General features: G+C 38.5%; 1 protein-coding gene across 1 annotated transcript in view; it reads right to left on the minus strand.

Moving 5' to 3' along the window:
• Window positions 1–6,549, minus strand: part of LOC124640012 (myosin-I heavy chain) — a 72,707-nt gene extending 66,158 nt beyond the window's left edge. The window contains exon 1 of the mRNA XM_047177583.1: window positions 6,311–6,549. The gene's annotated coding sequence lies outside the window, so the exon portion shown is untranslated. The remainder of the gene's footprint in view (window positions 1–6,310) is intronic.
• Between the last annotated feature and the right edge of the window lie 158 nt (window positions 6,550–6,707).

Below are 6,707 nucleotides of genomic sequence, written 5' to 3' on the forward strand. Positions count from 1 at the left end.
CTTGTCTGGTTATGACTCGATGCGTGCCTACAATATTCAAGAGTTGCCCTCGATTTCTCAGGGTTTCCAGATCCTCATCAGATCCTGGTCATCCGGATTGGCACCTTCCTTCTTTATGAAATGTCTTTAACAATAAAAACTAGCATTGCAACCTGTACAATCCTCTGAAACTGCTTGTCTTTTATATTTTTCAAACGATCCTGGACATTCGTCTCCATGGAATTTTAATAAAATATTTATATTCAAAGAAACGTCATACCATTCTCCACGATTTAAAACTACTTTGATTCATGTCCGCCACTTTTTACAAAGCGGGTCAGATATGCCCCATGACCTTTAAGACATAATTAGTTATTTTCAATCAGATTTCTGAATGATGACTATAAAATGTTGTATATAAATAACTTCAATAAAATAACTTTTACAAGGTACTGGCCTACTATTTTAGTTATATTATAAAATAAAAAATATTAACTACTTTGACTCTCACGAAATTACCATAACTATGATTGTTCTAAACTGAACGGTTGGCGCGAAACTCACTTTTTATCTATACAGCATTTGTACGGAACCCTCGGTGCGCGAGTCCGACTCGCACTTGGCCGGTTTTTAAACATGGTACTAACGACACTACTTCTTGTTACATGCGAGACCAATTGAAGTTCTTTTGGGTGATGAGGATCATTAGGTAAGGTGTCATGAATGTTCTTACGTAAAATAAGGACCAGTACAGTTAAATCGATAGATGTAGTTATATTATAAACCTATCCAGAGTATTCATATATCAATTTTCGCCAGCAAGACAACCAGTCAAAAGCTTGAAATAATGATACCGTAGAAAACACTAGTCAACGATCAGAATGCACCGCCATTCCATCTAAAGAAGGACCTCATAATGAAAAGGTAATAAGACAAAGTACACAATAAGATGTGACATAAAGTCACTTCCACGTCGTGATAGTGAGGGCAAGTGCCCCGGGTCGGGTCACCGTCGTGTCCACTTCCAGTCTCATGCCTATTATGGGCACAACACCGCGATTTTATCTTACTGACAACCATTTTGTAGGACGCTCCAGCATTATACACTGGCCACACTCGTGGAGCCGCCTGCATTGTTTTTCAAATGTCATTGAAGATAGCAATGAGAGTGAATTATGGAGATCTATTTGAAGTTGGTTTAAAATACTGGGTCAAAGCTTACTAAATGGCCGTCATTTTAGCTCAAACACTGACTGATCAGTATACATAATGTAGTTCAGAGTGGATCGATGGCCAGTTTTATTTGCAGAAGTCGACGTTCTGTGATCTGGGTGCTGTTTCGGTTATTCATTACCATAAATGTGTGTACCTGTAGTCAGACACCTCGAAATAAATCGGGCGCTAAAACAAATGATTGCTTAGAGCTAGACCTCAGCTCTCTAGCAAACTAACTGCAGAACCATTACAATAACAAAAAGCAAGAAGGAAACAAATACAATGTGTTTTGCACTACAGACTTAGGTAGCCTTTAAGGTTTCTCAGCAGCTTTCCTTACTTTGCTACGCTATTGAATAACATACTAACAAGACTTTCGCATTTGTTACATTAGTCAAGATTATGGTCGACTCGTGGTGGACAATACCCCTGGCCCGAGGCACCAAAGACGTTAACAGCCGCGGGTTACTTGAGTACCCTTAGAAATAACGGTTTTATGATCTTTTACCAGTTTGTGTTAACCTTTAAAGAAATAATTACTAAACACAGTATCGCTGGAATCAATGTAATTTCTTTTAACCATCCAAGCGCGTCATTTTGCACTATAATTTTGCAGCAGAAGACTTTTTGTTTTAATTTTGTCTTGGAAGGTCTTGTGAAGACAGAGTTTTAATTAACAGCGCCGCGAAAAATAGAAACGATTGGTTATTTGCTTTGGGTTGGAATCCAATATTATTTGAGTCAGTGGCGAAAATCTGCTGAGATTATAAAAGAATTCTGAACAAACAGCAGCTTCAGAAATGGGTACAAAAACTATATTTTTTCCTATACCATAGCCATTAGACTGGTCATTACAATTTATCTGCTGTTGTAAGTAGTAATGACCACTTTTGTGTCTTGAATAAAAAGTAACCGCGTTAAACGATTATTGTGATAATAAGTGGTTCATTAGGAATTGTTTATTTCCATTGCTCCCTGTAATTACGACGTCATACGTTCAAACACACGATACATTAAAATGCTTTTAAAATAAGTTTATTTTTCTTCACACAGCCCTTTGTTGAGTAGGTACATGTTTGTTTTTCATTTACCATGTTTTACTTTACGCGACGAAAACTTGCACCTATTTATAAAGGCGTCTACCCGGCTCCACTCTCCCAAGAAGAACATAGTATGAAATGTTGTATAATATAACACGCTTTCTGTATCAGAAGTTCCATGAAAGTTTCATAAACTGCAAGTTTTAGTTCGACGAGAAGATTGATAAGGGGTCCTTCTGCGTAAAGTTTGAGTTGTCGATCTTTTTCTCCAGTTTGACTTTCTCTTACTTCGCACTTTCTTAGCATTTGTTCGTAAACAAAGACGACTAAATTACAATTCATTGACACTTCAACAATCAATGCCTACGCGTATCTTTGGAAATGTGAGTATTTCAGAGGTGAGGCTTAGCTCTTTACATTGTAACGTTATTTACAGGTCGAGGAAGTGTGTTTATAATAAAAAGAGCTTTTAATGCGTAAGTTATCAGCATCGATGCTTTGTGCACGCTATAAACCTACAAACCGCGTTGGGTGTAATCAACCGTTGCGTATTACAATACGTCGAGCGCGATGCCAGCTAAGCTTACGTGAAATTGACTATTGATTGATGGATTCACATACACTTTAATGCACGACAGGTGGTGTCTATTTACAAGACAATGTACTTACACCGCAGGCATGATTTATAATAGGTTAGGGATAATTAATTAACGCAAAAGTAAGTTTGCAATTGCACCAATCTTAGAATCTGCTGTGTAATCTCATCCCCTATTTTGCCAAGAGAATATAGGAGATTTGCTGTAGATAGCATTCATGTTAGATTACCGGCTTATTCAGATACAGTTTGAACAAAAGCCTTTGAGAAATGGTTGAGAATTCTGAAGGTGGCGATCAATCGAAATATGTATGTGCAAATATTTGTGCACCTGTATTCTTTCTTGGCGATATAAATTCCATCGAAGTACTGGCTTTTTGCAAGTATTTTTAGGTACTACGTATATTTGTAAGAGTTCCAAGTTAGATTGCCAACAAGATGAGTTTCATCAAGTCCTTTCATTGAAGTTATAGTTTGCTCATTGAAGTTGGTAGCTTTTTCGAATAATAAGCTTCCAACTTCTCTCTGGCTATTTATTTTCAAACTGCAGTCAAGTTGGACGTATTTTTCTTGTTATTTTTACAGTGCTAGTGCATGTGGTATTTATTTATTCGTAGCCGTACAGATCAATCTACCTATTTATGACTTTTCATTTCAATAGGATCTCTTTCCAGATTTTTGTTAGCTGTTCAAACTGACAATTCAGTTTGATTGCCTATTTCTTGTAGGAGTTAAGTTAATTATTTAAATTATTTTTTAAAACGTAGTTCTAGTATTCACGCGGTTTTCTAAAGACAATTTCTTAGTAACAATATAATACTGTCTTCATCGATGTTGTAACATAACAGTTTGTCCATTCAGACATATCTTTCTCGGAAACCCAGCGAAAGATCCGTGAATGGTCTGACGCATCATCAGCGTACACGCAGTACCGGTGCTATGACGTCATCGACACAGTTTTTTAGTTTTTTTTACAGTTTAAGGACACATGACACGCATTTGGTTGAAACATTTTGTTGTTTCTAATGACAGATCCAGCCATTGTAGGGTTAAATGTAGATTGTAAAACTTTGGGAATAAATGGTATTGAAAGGGTTTTCTAATGGTGATTCAAAAAAACTTTTTGAACAATCGTCACCAGTCACCTAACGGCAATTTAAAGTTTTTAAACAGGTATACTAGTGTGACGCTTTGTTGGTTAAATTATTTAGGACTATTCGCAACAGTAGCTGGTTTTATGAGCTTATACAAAGCAGTTTCTTAGTAGTAACCCGTCAGGGTTTTAATAATGAGCGAGTGTTGTATTACGGCGGTAAAGACCGATGAAATATGATGTTGGTGGGTAAGCTTGTTAGCTAGTCAGCTGTTGAGGACAAGGTGCAAACATGAGCCAGCTAACAAGTATTATTATTAATTGGCGTTGTAATGCACCTGATCGAATATATTAATCGGTGTGCTGCTAAGTAACTAGATAAGTACGTGCCTGTGCGTATTATGTAGTTAATCCTACTTGTCAGAAAAAAAAAGTCGTGGTGGCCTAGTGGGTAAAGGACCAACCTCTCAAGTATGAGGGCGCGGGTTCGATCCCAGGTCAGGCAAGTACCAATGCAACTTTGTACTTTCTAAGTATATCTTAGACATCATTGGCTGTGTTTCGGATGGCACGTTAAACTGTAGGTCCCGGCTGTCATTGAACATCCTTGGCAGTCGTTACGGGTAGTCAGAAGCCAGTAAGTCTAACGCCAGTCTAGCCAAGGGGTATCGGGTTGTCCGGGCAACTGAGTTGAGGAGGTCAGATAGGCAGTCGCTTCTTGTAAAACACTGGTACTCAGCTGAATCCGGTTAGACTGGAAGCCGACCCCAACATAGTTGGGAAAAAGTTTCGGAGGATGATGTCAGTAGAGTTTATTGATCTGGATCTGGAGACACCTACGATTCTAAATCTAAGGGGAAATGTTATGCTACCATTTAACAAACAAGAGCATAGTTAAACCCCATTTACCTATTTACGTACACAACAGCCTGCAATGGCCTGCATGCCATATGATTTGATGATGATGATGTCCTCCTAGCCGATTATCGGCTACGGCGGCTGTTCTCATGTAAGGAGATTAGCCAACTACGCAGGACATATTATAGTGCACGAGCATTTGCGCAGACACAGGTGCACTCACTATTCCTTAACTCTCATAGCCCGATGGGACGGTAATCCGACACGACCGGAGAGAGATCAGGCGCAGGACCGACATTTACGTGCTCTCCGATGCACGGGTGTATCAATCACCAGCTTCCAGGCTCCGGGCTGCTTTGTGAAAGTCTTCTAAAACCCACAAGGCGATTTCGGCCCGACTCGGGAATCGAACCCGAGACCACGTGCTTAGCAGCCGCACTTGCGACAGCTAGACCAACGAGGCAGTTAAAAATGCCATATGATTTAACTCATAGTCATGCCTCATTTACCTACTAATCCACAGAGATAAAAGATAGGAGTTCCCTTAGAGGTCGGATACTAATGCGATGACTCACAATGATAATGACACTGATCTTGAGAGATTTACTCATTTCGAACTGGTTCCGTAACAACACTGACTCACAAACTCACGCGCATTTTTTTTTCTCTTTCACAATGCATTTTATAATAACACGCCTCAAAAGGCCAGGGGGATGTTTGGCCGTGAGTCAACTGTTCGGAATTTGATATTTATGTTATTGGTGCAAGGGTGCATAAGTGTTGGGGTCATGACCTTTTTGGGCGGTTTACAGAATTAGAGCAAGTAGTCAGATAGTTTTTTGTTATAGGTACTTTGGAAAATATTACATACTTTGTCAAATACGTCAATACCACCGATGCGCGATGGGGAAATCCGATGTTCACTTTATGCAAGGTCCTTTATAACAACGAGACTCACGGCAAGAACCCTGTTAATTATTACATTATAATTATTGTTATATCTACATATAACATACGTATAATTCATAGCATTCGAGAGATAGGTAACCCGCAATGGTAGGATTGCTTTAAAAATAGATTCAGTGCCCTGTCCCTGCCAGGCTATCAGCGTTATCTATCACTTCCAACATTATTAAAGTTCAACCGCTGCAAATTCAGGGTTGAGACTATGTAGGGAGGATTTTTAGGTGATGTATAAAAGCAAATGATTTATATATCCCGGGCATTCCCGGGTACATAAAATAATTTACTTAAGGTGTGGGTATCTGGGTAAAGTATAGGAATACAAACTGACAATAAAGCAGTTTACTGTCTCCATAACATTTAACAATAATTAAAAAGCTGAGCCCCACCAGTAATAAAATAATCCAGTACGGAGCGCGCACGGACAACCCTCGCAATAATATATTTTTCGCGATGGGGCGGTGTGCGCCCGACAGGGGAAAACAAGCAATCCACCAACTGAACGACAAAATACAACAGTGTTAATTCATTATAAGTGCAAAAGATAACATTTTCATTCATACATACCCTTTTTTCGAAGAAATTTCGCGATTTTTATCGATCACATGTATGTACACAAACCATAAATAAAATCAAATAAATGCTTATGAACTCAATCTATTAAGGCAATTAATATTTTTATGAGTCTTCAGTCAATACCACAAAATTGAATGTGGAAGTTAAAACACTATAAACGAAAATGTTTCCTGTTCATAACAATTTTTAAATTTCATTAATTCTGAATCACTTAACACAACACTACTCCCGTCGAGTTGCACCGTGAGACTGAATGAATGAATGATATGAATAAATAGAATGACTGTGAATGACTGAGTCTCGTCTTGAATTGAATGAACTAAAGATTCCGGATTTATGATTGGTTGTTCACATGTGGCCCGGGCAGAGCCGAATTGTTGAATCAAAA

This window comes from Helicoverpa zea, chromosome 20 (genome assembly GCF_022581195.2).
Source record: "Helicoverpa zea isolate HzStark_Cry1AcR chromosome 20, ilHelZeax1.1, whole genome shotgun sequence".
Lineage (NCBI taxonomy): Eukaryota > Metazoa > Arthropoda > Insecta > Lepidoptera > Noctuidae > Helicoverpa > Helicoverpa zea.